Below are 18,298 nucleotides of genomic sequence, written 5' to 3' on the forward strand. Positions count from 1 at the left end.
CACGGCGTAACTCCTCGTTGGTCCGGTGGAGCTCATCGTTTCTCGCCTGAGATGCTGTGAGATCCGCCAGCATGCGTTCTTGCTCCGCTTTCGATACTGCCATTGCTTCTTGCAGCCCTTGCATCATGCCCATGAGTTGTTGCATGGTCATCTCTTCACTCCTAGCGCGTGCGGATCTCATGTTCGTGGCTTCTAGAAGCCCTCTTGTCTATCGTGCGATTTAAGAATTGGAACTGAGTTGGAAACTGCAACTGGAACTGAAAAACTGTGTGATGGGACTGATGTTTTATATCGGCCCCACGGTGGGCGCCAAATGTTCCCGCCGGTTGACCTGGGTTGTCTTTATGCGTGACTTGTCCTCACGAGTTAGGGCACCTTTGTTCTGCTCCGTTTGTGAGTACCTGAAAAGAAGTGAACAAAGGGGCACCCTCGAGAATGGGTGCGCAGCGAAAACAACTAGGGTTTGTGCTCTGTGTAACACTGCGAGAATTAGGTCAAATCTCGGATCCCTTTCAAACGTTTCCAGGTCCCTTTTTATACACCTCACGCATTTAAAACGCGTTAAAGCGCATTGAAAGCGTATAAAAATATTCTTTGGAATGCTCGAATCTTAACTGAATTAACGTGTACCTTAGCAAACTTTTAGGAAAGCCTTGATGTTTTTAGTGCTTATTGCCACGTGTTCTTCTGACTTGATCGCGACTCTTCGTGGATGGCCCTACAGCGCCGTAACCCAACTTAGGGTTAATCCATCGTGCAAGCCCTCCTTTCTCGAAGTGCATCGGGCGCAAGGGGGTGACTTTTTGGTGCCAACTCATGCCCCCCAACTTCTAGTCACTCGTCCTGGGAGTGTATCTCCCTTTCTCTCGTACCATGCACGTGGTCCCCCCTTGAGCGTGACCCTCTCATGGGTCGTATCTGTCCCAGGGGTCTCCCAGCGGTGGCGTGGGTACTTCACGAGTCAGGTTACCCCCTACTAGCACTAGAACTATGGCCTTGAAGCCACCTTTCCCTCCTCTTCATTACTGTTCTGAGGTACTGAGGCCTCTCGCGGTGTCGCCCCCTCCACGGTCTTTCCTACCTATGGGTATCGGGGGGTGACACCGTCGATGTCTCATCCTGGCGACGCCTCAACCTGGCGACGCCTCAACCTGGCGACACCTCACCTTGGCGACGCCTACCCCTGACGACGCTTTATGCGGTCAACCTGTTGACTTCCTTCCCTTGGGCCCCTTTGAGGGGTTCCACCATACGTTGACTTTGACTTTGCCATTGTGTTTATTTTTTCAGCACAAAGTGTTACTTTAATAAGATAATTTCTTGATGCCTGAATGCTTTTATAAAAAAGAAGATAATTTCTTATGATTTTTAAAATGTTGGATTAAATTTCTTAGAAAATAGTTCTCTGCGTCTCTTTGGGAACAATTTGGAGTTGTTTTTCTTAAAAGCAGATACGAGAGAAATCACTTTTTATTAAAAAGATGCTCTTTTCCGGTAATTAAAAACATATAATTTTCCCTTAATTAAAACTTTTACAGTAAACAAATACATAACATTTTCTTCAATCTTCCTTTTTGAGAATGATTTAAAAATAAATAATCTTTTAACAAGTAGAACTATTATCATGGATTGAAGTATATCATAAGGAATGGGAATCAAGTGAAGGTTGTTTTTCCTTCCCACCACAGCTCCGAATGCTTCATCCATATCAAGCTCCCCTGGTTTCATTCCTTCTGGGAGCTCCCAGTTGAAGTGATACAGTAATTTGGCTAGAGCCAACTCTACATTGGCTATACCGAATGAGATGCCCGGACACATTCTCCTTCCTGCCCCAAAAGGGATATACTCAAAGTCTGTTCCTTTGAAATCGATACATGTATCATGGAACCTTTCTGGTATAAAGCTTTCCGAATCATGCCAGTGGTCAGCATCTCTTCCTATTGCCCATGCGTTCACTATGACTTTAGTCTTGATGGGTATATCATAACCATCGATGCTGCATGTTTCTATGCACTCTCTCGGAAGCAACAAAGGAAGAGGAGGGTGTAACCTCAAGGTTTCTCTTATTACTGCCTTTAAATAGGTAAGTTCGCCCAGGTTGCTCTCATGTGTTGTTTCCTTAAGACTAAACTTTTGTCTAATCTCATATTGTGCCTTTTCCCTTACTCTTGGGTTTCTCATCATTTCTGACATAGCCCACTCTAGTACTTTTGTTGAAGTATCTGTCCCGGCAGAAAATATGTCCTGCATAACGTTGAATATAGTTTCACGTATACTTCAATTCATGACAAGGGCAAAAAGATGACATTGATTTTTTAACATACTTGTTATGCCTATGAATTTAAATCCAATTTACACTCTGATGAATGATATGGCAGAGATACTTACCCAAATCACAGCTTTGATATTGTTGTTCGTAATTGGAGTGTCCAGGTTGCCTCTGTGTTGGAATCTTAAAAGAACTTCAACTAGATTTTCATTATTTTCTTCTCCCATGCCTTCGTTAGCTTGATTTTCCCTTATGATCTTCTCTAAGATCTTGTCACTCTTTTTATGCATCTTATCCAATTTGGCTTTCAACCCGGTTATTAGATGTATAGGTTTGAAAGAAGGAAACGCATCCGCAAGATCAAAACCGTCTGCCACTTCTATTGCTTCCTTCACAGTCAATACAAATTCTTCATGATCTTCATTTATTTTACCAAATGTTGCTCTAGACACAAAGGTACTTATGAAAGAGCCAAATCTACTGGAAAGATCGATTGGTTCACCTGCAGATGACTGAATTGTTTTTATGAGTTTGGCTACCTCTTCTTCTCTAATATGGAAGAAAGACTGAACCTTCTTTGCACTGAGAAGCTCCAATGTACATAATTTCCTCATTTGTCTCCAGTAATCACCATATGGAGCAAAAGCTATGTCTCCAGATCCATAGCCCATAATATCTGAAGCAAGAAATTTGGGCCTCTGTGCAAATGCAAGATCATGTGTTTTCATTATTTCCTTGGCTATGCTGGGGGATGATACAATCACTGCAGAAATCTGACTTAGTTGTAGGTGCATCAGGGGTCCATATTTTTGGGCTAGTTCTCCAAGAGCACGATGAGGAAGTGTACTTGCTACTGCTAGTTGATGCAGGTTCCCTATGATAGGTAGCTTCCATGGCCCCGGTGGCAGTCGACGGAGACACTTTTGCTTACAGTTCTTTGCAAGCAAAAGCAGTGAGAGTGAGAAGAAGATGATGACTGCCAAGGAAGATTGGACTTCCATGGTGCGAAAAATTGATGTAATTGTTTGGGAAGGACAATTTTTTATATGTATTAATTTTGATAAGCCTCTGTGAGTTTTCTTGTTTAGAATATCGTATATATACAACTGACCATCATTCATGACATCATCTACCTGAAAAACGAGTCTATCAAACAAAACCATTTTTCTTGTGCAAGGAATCGATCCATATAAGGAGGAACTTAACCAATAAGACAATGTCCTTTAGCAACCCAACATTGTTTGATACATAGTTCTATTGGTGCGCGTGTTTGTTGTGTTACATCCAGCCAAACGCAAGACAACAATCTGGTTTTTGTAAACTTCTCAACCTCGTTGCCAATGGTAAGAAGATCCTCACTGGCCGGCTAAAAAGATTATATGAAAGCAACAAAAACCATCTTATATTATATTAAAATTCGATTTGCGAAGTGTTTCCGATGTTATTGATTAGTTATAAGCTGATGTAGCAAATTTGTCAAATTGTAAATGTCAAAATGACGTTAATACAATTAACACATGATAAAATTATAAAGACTAGTGCTTTATTATAAGCGTAAAAATGAAAATCATACAAATATAATAGTAAGAGTAACATAATCTGTGAATATGTACTTTTTTTTTCTGTCTTTGTTATGTCATCTTGTTCCACAATTATCTTTTTCGTCTTCTTATATCTTTTGTTCAACAATGGTACAAATATACTGTAGAAAGACTGCTCTTTTCTAAAAATATTCCTGACCACTCTAGAAAAGGCCAGTAGCCATTGGCCACAAAGACTGAACACGAGAAAAGACGAAATGACTTCCTGCCGAATGACAATTAGAAAGGTTCGCATGTGAGCAGAACAGATGCATCACCCTTATATTAGTTCTATCAATCCAATATTAGTACAAAATATTTAATTATATACTATTACTATTATTACGTATTCTACCCTTGCCAGAGACTTTATAGTCAGTTGTAGATAATTAATTATGTTTGATATTTAATTGACAGAAAAGTGTTCTAGACTCGTAAATACTGTTGAGTTCATAGAAAGGAAGAGGGAATGGAAGACCAGTAAGTTTAATTACATATTATGTTTGGTTGAGAAAAGTGGAAGGATTTTATTTCAGAAGAAGTAATTATTTTCTTGTTTGATTCACAGAGAAAAAAATAAATAAAGTTATACTCATAAGAGAACGTAGCTCCTTCAAGGCAGTAACACGAGAAACATTGAGGTTATACCCGCTCTTCCTTTGTTGCTTCCAAGAGAATGCATATAAGGATGCAAGATTAAATTTTATATATAACTTACCCATCAAGACTAAAGTCATAGTGAAAGCATAAATAAACACTGGTATGACGCTGAGATTTATATCACCCAAAAGGGAACTCAGACTCCCAAAGTTTTTCCAATACAAACCCTTGAACACTTTGGGAGAAGCATTAAGGGTATGTTTGCTTTTGGGAAAGATGAAGGTGAGGGTGGAGGTGAATGGGTGTCACCCTTGTTTGCTTCTATGAGAGAGGGAGGTTGAGGGTGAGAGTGAGTGAAAAGTTGAGGGTATTTAGGATTTTCTCATAATTGAAGAGAAAGGAGAGTGGAATGAGATGAAAAGGCTATAGTGTCCTTCATACAATAATATTAATAATGAAAATTATTATTAATAATTATATATATATATATAACATAACATAATTTAAATAATCATAAATAAATTAAAATTATCTAAATAAATTAACAAGTAACAAAATTAATTTAAATTAATAAAGTGAAAAATAATAAAATTATACTTACATTTAAAATTATATTTAATTATTTCTTTGAATTTTATATATATATTTTTTATTTATAAATGAAACTTTAAATTATTTTAATTAATTAAAATTTGCAAAAAATTAATATTTTTTTTATATTTAAGGGTAAATTTGTAATATTACAATTTCCACTATAAAAAAAAATAAAAAAACTCTTACAACCATCACATCAGTCACCTCAATAAACTTTCTTCACACATCCACCCTAATATACCCTAATCCAAACACACTCACTTTTTTCACACTTTCTTCTCACACTCTCACTTTCCCACATCCTCAACTTTCCACTCCCCAATCCAAACAAAGCCTAAGGGTTGAACTCATTCTGACCCTTGAAAGGTGCTGACACCACCAAATATTGATACTCAAAAAAGCGTCAAGATTTAAGAGTTGATCTAGGTCGGTCACTTAAGAAAATTTGTTAAAAGTGATGAGTACTGTTACGGGGAACGCTCTCCCTCAAAAGAAGAAACCCTCAAAGGAAGAAAGAGATAATTGATGCATCAATCATCACTGCAATGATAACGACTTAGCAGGTGTAGGGGCCTCAACATTGGCAAGGAAACGACACATTAGGAAAGTACAATGTGTGAATCATGTGACGAAATCTCCTTATACTAATGTAAATTTCAAAGGCATCGACCAACTATAAGACATCACAGTTATGAAAATGTTGATTGACCAGGGGAGCTCGATAAATATCTTGTACCGAAAGAAATTATGCACAACTTCTCTGCTCCAAGAACTCCACAACATAATGGTGTAGTGGAAAGAAATAACAGATCCCTTGAAGAATTAGCAAGAACAATGCTAAGTGAATCTTCCCTACCCAAATATTTTTAGGCTGATGTTGTTAGCACCTCTTGCTATGTGATGAATAAAGTGCTAATAAGGCCAATCTTGAAGAAGACTCCCTATGAACTCTTCAATGGAAGGAAGCCAAACATCAGTCACCTTAGAGTATTTGGTTGCAACTGCTTCGTTCTAAATAATGGAAAGGAAAACCTAGGAAAATTTGATGAGAAAGCTGATCATGGAATCTTTATTGGCTATTCCCTAAATAGTCATGCATATAGGATCTACAACAAGAAACTAATGATTGTAGAAGAATCTGTTCATGTGGTATTTGATGAAGTTGATCGCAAAAGCATTCAAGTCTCAAAGAACAAAACAAAAGAGGATGAGCAAAACATCAATCTGGAGAAGTTGGACTGCTGTGCAGAAAAACAACCGGTTGAATGCTCGAAACAACCGATTGAAATTCTGCAGCAGAGTGTGCTACTTAAAGAATGGAGAATCCCTAGAGATTTGTCAGTGAAGAACATCATTGGGCAGATAAAGGAGAGTGTTTCTACACGTAGCTTTATCTCAAACTTCTGCAGGCACACTGCTTTTGTCTCTCAAATTGAACCAAAGTCTATTGAAGAAGCTCTCAAGGATGAAAAGTGGGTTGAAGCTATGCATGAAGAGCTGAATCAGTTTGCTAGAAATGAGGTATGGTTTCTTGTCCCTAAAACAGTTGAGATGAACATCATTGGATCGAAATGGGTCTTCAGGAACAAACTGGATGAGGATGGAATGATCACAAGAAACAACGCAAGGCTAGTTGTCAAAGGCTACAATCAAGAAGAAGAGGATTTACTATGGGGAAACCTTTGCCCCTGTTGCAAGATTGGAGGTTGTGAGGTTGTTGTTGTTGTGCATGTATAAGTGGATTTAAACTCTTTCAAATGGATGTAAAGAGTGCTTTTCTCAATGGTTACATCAATGAGGAAGTACATGTGAATCAACCACTGGGCTTTGAAGATCATCAACACCCTAATCATGTCTTTAAGCTGAAAAAGGCATTGTATGGGCTTAAGCAAGCTCCAAGGAAGTGGTATGAGAGGCTTAGCAACTTCCTTTTGTCACATGGTTATGAAAGAGGAATGATTGACAAGACTCTCTTCATCAAGAAGTCAAATTCTGAAATTATCCTTGTGCAAATCTATGTTGATGACATCATCTTTGGTGCTACACAAGATAGTTTGTGTGAAGAATTTGGGGCAGCTATGAAAGGTGAGTTTGAAATGTCTATGATGGGGAACTTTCTTTCTTTCTTTGATTGCAAGTCAAGCAAACAAAGGATGAAATCTTTTTATGCCAATCAAAGTATTGCAAAGAAATTCTCAAGAAGTTTGAAATGGAAAGTTGCAAGGAAGCAAGCACACCTATGCCCTCAAGTTGTTATATGGATGCAGATGCTGTTGGAAAAGGGGTAGATCAAACAAAATATAGAGGTTTGATTGGCTCATTGCTCTATCTCACAGCAAGTAGACCGAACATAATGTTTGTGGTATGTCTTTGTGCAAGATATCAAGCAAATCCAAAGGAATCCCACTTCAAAGCTGCAAAAAGAATTCTGAAATATCTCAAAGGAACAACAAATGTTGGTCTATGGTATCCTTCTCACTCTCCTATACATTTAATTGGCTATTCAGATTCTGATTTTGCAGGGTGTAAGCTAGACAGAAAAAGCACAAGTGGTACTTGCCACCTTCTTGGTTCAAGTCTCATTTCATGGCATAGTAAGAAGCAAGCTTGTGTGACTCTCTCTACTGCAGAGGCTGAATACATTTTTGTTAGAAGCTCTTGTGCAAAAATTCTCTGGCTTAAACAACAACTTGCAGATTTTGGATTGAAGATTAGCAAGGTCCCTTTGATGTGTGACAACACAAGTGCCATAAATCTTACCAAAAATCAGATTCAGCACTCAAGAACTAAGCACATTGAGATCCGCCATCATTTTATCAGAGATCATGTGAACAATGGAGACTGTGAAGTGAAGTTCATTGAGACAAAACTGCAACTGGCTGATATTTTCACAAAACCTCTACCAAAAGAAAGGTTCTTCTTTTTAAGAAATGAGTTAGGTATTCTTGACTCTCAAAATCTTTCCTAAAATGTTTTATAATTGTTACAATCTATTTGTGAAGACAAATAGGGAGAGAATTGATTGGTTCTTGTGTGTTTTTCTCTGGAAAATTGTTTTAAACTGCTGGAAACTCTGAAATCAAAACTGTTTTTGCTTCTGCTGACAGAAACAACCGATTGATTCGTACAAACAATCGATTGTTTGTCTGATATACTGCTTTGTAATTATGAAGATCTAACCTGCTACTGTAAGATACACTGGATTGTATATGTGTTGTATATGCAAGAACTGCTTCAGATTCAATCAAGTCCAACATAAGCAACCAGGGTTTGTCTTCATCAAATAGGGGGAGATTGTTGAATCAAGTGTGATCAAAGCTTTGAAGAATCCAAATCCTAGCATTTGATGGAAGGATGAAGTTGCTTGAAGTTGTTGATGTGTTTTAGAGTAGGATCTGAGCTAGTTTATCTTTGTAATCCACAATTTGTTGAATCTAAAGCTTAAGTGTTTTCAAATCTTTTAAGTTTAAAGTATTTTTTAAACTAAGTGAAAAACAACCTGTTGTTTTGTCGAAACAACCGATTGTTTTATACTTAGGTGTTTTTGAAAAAGTTTGTAAACTGTTTTGATTGGTTGACTTGTTGTCAAACCAAAACAACCGATTGATTCGCATTTTCAATCGATTGTTTGTTTGAAAATCCTAATAGAAATAGTTTTGTTAGTTAAGTGAACTTTAAATAATTTTATAACTGAATACGCTCCTGCTTTAAATGCCTTGACCATTCTTTGAATGCTATAAATAGTTTGTTAATGTTTTATAACAAACAACAAGAAAGAAAAACAGATTTGAGTTTTTCAAAGAGCTTTTCAAATATTTGAGTTTTCAACTTTGAGCTTTGGTTTACCAAGAGAGAGTGGAATAGGATTACATCTGTATTAATTTCAGTTCATTCTGTAACAAGTGTAATTCGTTCTAAAAACTTTGTACATTCTGGTGTTGTAAAGCCAAGAAGGGTTGTGTGCTCTTGAGGTTGTCAAGATCAACATTCTTGGTGTGTGTTGAGCCAAAGGAATTGTGTTTCTTGAGGGGATCAAGGTCACTTCTTTGGTGGTGTGTGTATGTAATCTGGTTTTGATTACTTAGTGGATTCCCCAGTAGTTTCTAGGAAACTGGATGTAGCTCTTGGTTTAAGAGTGAACCAGTATAAACTGTTTGTACATCTCTTTCTTCCTTAAACTCTTTAAATTCAGTTGTTGTTATTTTTACTGGTATAAACAACCGATTGTTTTCTGGTGCTTTACTGTTTTGAGCTTTGTTTCTTGGCTAACTGAATTCCTAATTTTGTTTCTTGCAAAGAATTTCATTCTAACTTAAAAAGTTTGTGAAAACCCCCTTTAAACAATTCACTCCCCCCCCCCCCCCCCCCCCCACCCCCACCAGAGAAGGCCATACATTCTAACAAAAACAACAAAGGAAGTTGATGTATGACAACTTGAAAAAGTAATTGAACAAATATTGACAAGCAAACAAAATAAGGAACTCAACAAATGGATAGCACACAAATTGAACCTAGAGAATGGCACTAGAATTGGATTAACAAAACCAAAACAGTACTACAAAATATTAAGGTGTCAAAAAACGTGACTTACTTGATTTATGCTGAGCAGAATCTTTCAAATTTGAATTTTTAAGCACAAATAGATCAAGATCTTAACTAACTTTTGGCGTTGGTATCACACTAAAAGAATGCACCAATTAATTGTGATAAATTTTTCAAATCTGCTGACGCTTCACTGGATTTTTTTTCACGCCAAAATTGTACACTGATTGTATTTGATTTATCATTTTTTTTTCTATTTTGAATTTTTCTTCACTTTTTTCTTTTCACTTTTTTCTAATACTTCAAACAATTTAGATCCAGAATTTCATAATTTTTCTCCAACGAAATTTAATTTCTTAAGCAAAAACAGCTAGCACAAAATCAAAAACAAAGGAAGCCTAATTTTGGAATTAAAAACAGGTTTAAGAAACTTCAAAAATACAATAGAATTGATGTATAAGAACTTGTGTGGATTTAGCACACAAATATGAACTCAAATATAAAAATTAAAATGCACAAAAGGATCAAACACATAATTATAAATCTAGACTTAAAAAGAAAATCATTGAACCAAAATTATCAAAAAGAGTATTACATAGAAGTGTTGACAATTTAGGAGAAACATGACTTGACAAACATTAATGGATTCAAAAATCAAAATGACTCAAACATAACAATATGAACCGATTAAAATTGTAAAAAAGACTCAAATCTAATAAAATTAAAACAGCAACACCAAAACTCAAAGGAATCCTACACAAAATTGAAACTAGAAGCTCAAGAACAATTTGAACACATTGCACCGATTGGATTTATCCAAACAACATCTAAACCAAAATTAGAATGCAAAAGCAGCAAGACAATCAAGGATACAAGATGAAAACACGAAATCATGAAGAACAACACAAAATTAAAATGAGAAGAAGAAGGCACACTTAGCTCTTGAAGAACCTAGGCTCATGATACCACTTGATGGAAGAGTGCCTTCATCCGTTAGCTTTTCTTTGGTGGAATTGGCATAAGCCTTCATGGAAGAGAATGAGCAAGGAACTCACGTAGAGTTGTGGACTCCTTGAAGGTGCATGCTAGGTGTGGAGAGTGGGTGGTGAGGCCAACTCACTTGGCAAAGGTGAAAAATGAAGATTAAAATGTTTATCCTAGAGAGGTAGGAGACAAGGAGCAAAATTGGTACAATTTTGACAGCAATTTGCTCTAGAATAATCCTACCATTTCATGAACCAAGCACCTCCTTATATAGGATTGGAGGATCGAAATTGGAAGAGTCAAATACAAATGAAATAAAAGCTAAATCAAATGTGATGCATTTGGCGCCTAATTTGGGACTTAGCACATGGAGCATGTGATGGAAAGATTTTAAGCACATGGAACATATGCTCTCTTCTCCAAGGCTTAGTCATAACCGGCCTTGGTTAATTTAGGTGTTCAAAGAACCCTAATTTAACCAAGGTTGGTTTTTAGGTACCAAATTTCACCTAAAAAGAATTACAAGTAAAATTTCCTATTCTTTAACAAGAAAAATAATTCCTACTTCTACACTAGAGTTATGGCATTTTAAACATGTAAAAGAAGGTTTCTCTGCCATCAGTAGCTGTATTCCAATCTTCTTGATCCTTCTTGACAATGGCTCTAGTGGTAGGCCCAGATCTTCTCTTTGTTGAGCTTGCACTTGGACTTGTCCTTGGGCCTCTTCCATCAATTTCTTTGAGAGATCATTTGCTTTCTTCTTCATTCCAAATAGTGGCTAGGTGCTGAGAGTTTTCTTATCCTCCATGTTGGCATGTCTTTTTTATCGAGTTCTTTGTTGTTTTCCGGTGGTCGGTCCTTGGCAGAATCTGGGTAATCCTTAGCTGTCAAAGGAAGTGGTATTTCCGAGACAGAGTCCGAGACAAGGTCATGTCGAGGGAATGTTCATGACCGGGCAAAGCAGTTGGCCATGGATCAAGAAAAAGCAACTTTCCATTGCAGATGTACTATGAATGGTAGATAGCAAAGTGACTGAGCATTTCTCTCGATATATGTTGTCTTCCTTAGTTCGGTTTTTCGTATTGAGTGTTCCCATGTTTAGTTTGAATGCGAAAGTCAGCATTGTTTCAGTCGACAGATGTTATGCAATTGACAACGTGTGTGATGGCTTGGAGGTTGTCAATTCCAACTTCTTTTATGTTTACTCTTGTTTTTTCATCGACCTTCACATCTGCTTCCTCCTTGATGATTTCACTATAGGTATTCTTTGTGTTAAATTTCACCCCTATGCAGCTTCACATAAACTCGTGGATGGTCCTTCAAGCCTTTTGTCTGATTTGTGACATGTTACGGTTGTCTCCCACCCCTCAAGTTTTCCTCCACTACTTTAGTGCTCATTCAGATAACCGGTGGGGTGGTTATCACTATCATTAGTCGACCATCCGCATTCTTGCTTATTCGTTCCCTTCATATCTTCGTATAAAAACTTTAAAGATCAATTTTTTAAAGTATATAGAACCGCCCAATCAATCCTTATATTTTGACAAGAATAACAATATGAGGTTTCCCCTTTATTGTACTCAATATTCATTTATAGTTTAGGGCACGAATCATCCATGACGTCAAAAGACCGAGACATCCTTAGGATATTTGATTAATTACCTAAAAAGTTGCCCGCCTAGAAGATTCTTGTTGTGTACAAGTCCCCTCATTGTTGGGTGGACATCAACGATAACTTGGCCTTGGTGATAAAATCGACTTATAATAGCTTGTCGACCTCTTGTTTTGTCACATCCCTCTTTTCGTCCCTAAGCTTCCTTTACTTTTACACCAAAAGTCAAACATATTTATGTATTAAGAGTTTATGAGAGACATTTGGGTCAACCCAAGACATTTCTGTTGTTGTCCATGTGAATAAGTCAGTGTTATTAGCAAGGGCTTCAATCAATCTCTTGGCATCGAAGGTCGTTAAGGATGTGTTTATCTTTGTGGTGTGGCCTTTTCCTCTAATTTCTATGATAGTAGTTTCCTTGCCCAGTTGCATTCGACAATCATCATTCATTCTAGGGTCAATGTTTACTACGACAATTATGCTTATATTCGATTGTTGGTTATCATTCCTTATCGGGCCCCCACAAGCTAGCAGCATAACATTCTTTGATTGTTCTCTAATCGACATGGATCATTAGAAGTCTCCTGAGGCCAATGGGAACTTCATTGTCAAGTAGGAGTGAATATTATGGCGTCGAGTTGATTTAAAGAAGGTCAGCCTAATAGAATATTATAAGAAGTATCAACATCAACAATGAGGTACCAAATTTTAATCGTTCAGTGAGTTATGGCGATGCATAGATCAATGTACCCTTTGTATCCACTCTTTCACTCAAAAATCCCACTCTTTAGGATCTAGAAGTTTGAGAAGAAAATGTTGAATTTCTCATTTTGAAATTCCCTTCCATGATCACTTCTTATTGAGCCAATGTTGTTGTTCTTTGTATTTTGCAACCTTCTAGTAAGCTTCTTGAAGGAAGAGAAGGCATCACTTTTTGATTCCAAGAAGAGAGTCCATATGTACCTAGAAAAGTCATCCACAATAATAAGGGCATAATAGTTGTCACCAAGGCTCATGGTTCTTGAAGGTCCAAAAAGATCCATGTGAAGTAGCTAAAGGGGTTTTAAAGAAGAAACAACATTTTTGATTTTGAAGGAGTTTTTAACTTGTTTTCCCTTTTGACATGCTTCACAAATGTGGTCCTTCTCAAACTTGAGCTTGGGCATCCCAATCACAAGATCTTTTGAGATTAATTTGTTTAAGTGATTCATGTGGATGTGAGCAATTCTTCTATGCCATAGCCAAGACTCATCATGCTTAGAAAGAAGACAACCAATAGAACAAGGAGAAAGGCAATAGAACAAGGAGAAGAGATATCCAAGAGATAAACATTATTGATTATCTTACCAATCAACATTACCTCTTTTGAGTTGGGAAGACAGATTTCACAAGAGTTTGTCTTGAAGATCACTTGATATCCTTTGTCACATAGTTGGCTAATGCTTAGCAAGTTGTGCTTTAAGCCTTCTACAAATAAAACATCATGGATGATCAAGATATCCTTGTCTCCTATAGAGCCTCTTCCAAGATGATGGATGATCAAGCTTCTTGTTTAAAGGTGATGCTTACAAACTTTGATTTATCTCCAGTCATGTGTTTTGAGTAGCCACTGTCCAGATATCATTGTTGCACGTTTTCCTTCAAAGTTTCTACAAAGTAGATTTTCAAGTACAAAGATTTGGTCCCCTTATAAATGTGGGTCCAATTGATTTACATTCATTATTTGAAACCTCACAATATTTGGGAATCCACTTCATGAAGCCTCTAGAAACAACATATTTCCTTATTTTACAGAATCTTACAGAATGGCCTCTTTCATGCAATAAAAGCATGTAACAACCGGTTGTTTCGACAAAACAATCGGTTGTTTTTATGGCAGTTTCGAAAATGACTTTGAAAATTTGTCTTGCTTGTTCTGTGGATTAAAACCTAGTTATGCTTTTCCAAAAACACAATTTTGAGATGCCGAGACATTCTCAAAGTTGGATTGACCTTTTGAAAGCTTATCCACAGTTCTAACAAGATAATGAACTTTCTTTTCAAGATTTTCACAAATAAGAGTGTCACACTTGCAAGAAGAGTTTTTGTAAAGGATTTCAAGGTTTTTAAAATCTGTTTTTGAATTTTCCAATTCTTCTTCCAATGTTTTGACTCTGTTTTCAAGGCAATTGTTTATTCCCTTTAACCGGTTGTTCAAGAGATCCAATCGGTTAGTTTCTTCATGTGTTTCTTGAAAAGCTTGAAGCAATTTACTGTAATTTTCATCATTTGAAGAATTCGAGGAACTTACACTGCTTGAATCATCTTCCTTTTTGGCCATGAAGCAGAGGTTGAGGCTTTTTCGATTTTGCCTCCTTTTTCTTCTTGCTTGATTTCTTGTCTTTGCTTCCTTTGATTCAATGATGTTTTCATGAGTAGCTTTGAGTATGTCCCACATTTCCTTAGCAGATTTGCATTCTGATATCCTGAAAAATTCATTAGAATCCAATGTAGAAGCTATTATGTTTTGGGCAATACAATCAAGCTTGGTCATCTTACATTCTTCATTAGTCCATTAGGACCAAGGTTTTTTAATAAAAGATCCATTATTTTAATCTTTGGAATGAAAGGGCCATTTTCAATTGCATCCCAAATTCCTTGATGAATGAATTCAACAAAGATTTTCATTCTAGCCTCCCAATACTTATAATTCAAACCACAGAACAAAGGTGGTTTGTTAATTGAAGCACCTTCCTCAAAAGATAGTTTTCCAGACATTTGAAAAAGATTTTAGGATCAAACTTGAGTATTTTTCAAGTACCAAGCTCTTGATGTCAATTGTTAGAATGTATGGCATTAAACGAGAAGGGGAGGGGGGGGGGGGGGGGATGAATTGTTTAAAGGGGGTTTTCGCAAACATTTTAAGCTAGAATGAATTTCTTTGCAAGAAACCAGATTAGGAATTCAGTTAGCCAAGAAAAAAAAGCTCAAAACAGTAAAGCACCAGAAAAACAATCGGTTGTTTCGTTGAAACAATCGGTTGTTTATACCAGTAAAAATAACAACAACTGAATTTAAAGAGTTTAAGGAAGAAAGAGATGCACAAACAGTTTATACTGGTTCACTCTTAAACCAAGAGCTACATCCAGTTTCCTAGAAACTACTGGGGAATCCACTAAGTAATCAAAACCAGATTACATACACACACCACCAAAGAAGTGACCTTGATCCCCTCAAGAAACACACTTCCTTTGGCTCAACACACACACCAAGAATGTTGATCTTGACAACCTCAAGAGCACACAACCCTTCTTGGCTTTACAACACCAGAATGTACAAAGTTTTTAGAACGAATTACACTTGTTACAGAATGAACTGAAATTAATACAGATGTAATCCTATTCCACTCTCTCTTGGTAAACCAAAGCTCAAAGTTGAAAACTCAAATCTTTGAAAAGCTCTTTGAAAAACTCAAATCTGTTTTTCTTTCTTGTTGTTTGTTATAAAACATTAACAAACTATTTATAGCATTCAAAGAATGGTCAAGGCATTTAAAGCAGGAGCGTATTCAGTTATAAAATTATTTAAAGTTCACTTAACTAACAAAACTATTTCTATTAGGATTTTCAAACAAACAATCGATTGAAAATGCGAATCAATCGGTTGTTTTGGTTTGACAACAAGTCAACCAATCAAAACAGTTTTCAAACTTTTTCAAAAACACCTAAGTATAAAACAATCGGTTGTTTCGACAAGACAACAGGTTATTTTTCACTTAGTTTGAAAAACACTTTAAACTCAAAATATTTGAAAACATTTAAGCTTTAGATTCAACAAAGAGTGGATTACAAAGGTAAACTAGCTCAGATCCTACTCTAAAACACATCAACAACTTCAAGTAACTTCATCCTTCCATCAAACGCTAGGATTTGGATTCTTCAAAGCTTTGATCACACTTGATTCAACAGTTTTCCAATTTCAAATTCAATTTTTTGTTGCTTTAACTTTTGTTGACCTCATTTCTTGGTGGATAAATAATTCAAAGGTGCTTGTTAAGTTTGGAGCTAACATCTTTGGTGAGAGCTTTATCACTTAGTAGGTGCTGTTTTGAATTTTTAAAGTTGAATATCGTTGAGCAAGAGAGCAACAACAAGTGAGTTTAAACACTTACACAAAGAAGGAATGTCAAAAAAAAAAAGGGATTGCATAAAATAGGAATTTCTAAATTTTTGTCAATTCAATTTTCTTTGTATTTTCTGAGTTGTAACTTGCAAGACCTTGAATAAATAGTGGATTAATTGTGTATTAGACAATGAGAGTGTCTTCAAAGGTTCAAAGTGCCAAGAAGTCTCACCTTGGGAAACGTCTAGTTTACAAGATTTCTAAATAACAATTTTTCTATTAAAGTATTTAATTGCTTTGTATTGCGTAATAGACAGTGAATGTGTCTTTAATGGTTCTAAGTGCCTAGAAGCCACACCTTAGGATACATCTAGTTTAAAAGCTTACTAGATAGCAATTTTTTTCAAATTGTTTAGTTTATTTGCTTTGCTTTGTTTTTTTTTAAAAATTGTTTTCATTCTTGATTGTGCTATAGGTGAATTACTTATAGAAAGGTTTGCGAAAGTTTTGAAGGATAGAATCTGGAAAGGAAAGGCTTGGTACTTAAGTGATCGAAGTGATCCACGTCCCTTTCCTGGGAATCTACCTACATTACTCCACCTATCTTTCTTTTAATAAATTGCTTTTAATACATACGAATTCTATTCCGTATGTAAACAGGTATTACATACAAATTTTTTCCGTATGTAACTCTCGCACTATGAAGTGAAATTAAAATAAAATCAACATTGGATGGGATTCAAACACAAGTTCATTCAATGACTAAAGAAACCTTAACCACTACACCAAACAAATTCTTTAGTATTATTATGAATTTTATTATACTTATTATTATTAATAATATGAATAGTATGAATAGTATGAATAGTATGAATAATATTAATAGTATTAATAATATTAATAATATTATTAATATGAATAATATGAATATAATTTATATTATTATTATTATTATTATTATTATTATTATTATAATTTATATTATTGTTATTATTATAATTTATATTATTATTAATATAATTATTATTATTATTAATATAATTATTATTAGTATTAATATAATTTATATTATTATTATTATTAATATGATTTATATTATTATTAATATAATTTGTATTATTATTAATATAATTTATATTATTATTAATATAATTTATATTATTATTATTATTATTATTAATATAATTTTTATAATTAATATAATATTTTAAATAATTATTATTAATATAATTTTTACACTTATTATAATTTATACTTACTATTATTAATATAATTATTAATAATAAAAATTATATTAATAATAATAATTATAAAAATTATATTAATAATAATTATTATAAATATTATATTAATAATAATAATTATAAATATTATATGAATAATAATTATTATAAATATTATATTAATAATAATAATTATAAATATTATATTAATAATAATAAGTTTAAATTATATTAATAATAATAAGTTTAAATTATATTAATAATAATAAGTATAAATTATATTAATAATAATAAGTATAAATTATATTAATAATAATAAATATAAATTATATTAATAATAATAAGTTTAAATTATATTAACAATAATAAGTATAATAAAAATCGCAATATGACCAAAGAACTTGCCTGGTCTAGTGGTTACTGCTTCTCTAGTGACTGAGAGGACTTGGGTTCGAGTAAGGATGTATATAGTAGCCAAAGTGATAAAGCTAGTGGGGAAGAAGAAAAAGAAAATAGTGAAGGGGCTTATCCATGTGAGGGCGAGTTAATGATGATCCATAGAACCCCCAACAATCAACCTAATATGAACCAAGAGACACAAAGGAAGAACATTTTTCACACAAGGTGTAAAGTTTCTGAAAATGTGTGTTCTCTCATTGTGGATAGCGGTTCTTACAGCGCCATCCCTCATCCTAAACCTTACAAACTTCAATGGATCAATGAAGATGAGGAATTAACTGTAGATCAACAAGTGAAAGTCAGAGGCGTGGAAGAAGAGTGTCCCTTCCCACAT

General features: G+C 35.0%; 1 pseudogene across 1 annotated transcript; it reads right to left on the reverse strand.

The window, feature by feature from the left end:
* Positions 1–1,603: 1,603 nt before the first annotated feature.
* On the reverse strand, positions 1,604–3,323 carry LOC137839186 (cytochrome P450 71D8-like; annotated as a pseudogene). The gene is made up of 2 exons (XR_016519421.1): positions 2,389–3,323; positions 1,604–2,244 (listed from the first exon to the last, which is right to left on the reverse strand). The product of XR_016519421.1 is annotated as a cytochrome P450 71D8-like (transcript).
* Between the last annotated feature and the right edge of the window lie 14,975 nt (positions 3,324–18,298).

Source organism: Phaseolus vulgaris, chromosome 3 (genome assembly GCF_051622355.1).
Source record: "Phaseolus vulgaris cultivar YP4 chromosome 3, ASM5162235v1, whole genome shotgun sequence".
Taxonomy (NCBI): domain Eukaryota; kingdom Viridiplantae; phylum Streptophyta; class Magnoliopsida; order Fabales; family Fabaceae; genus Phaseolus; species Phaseolus vulgaris.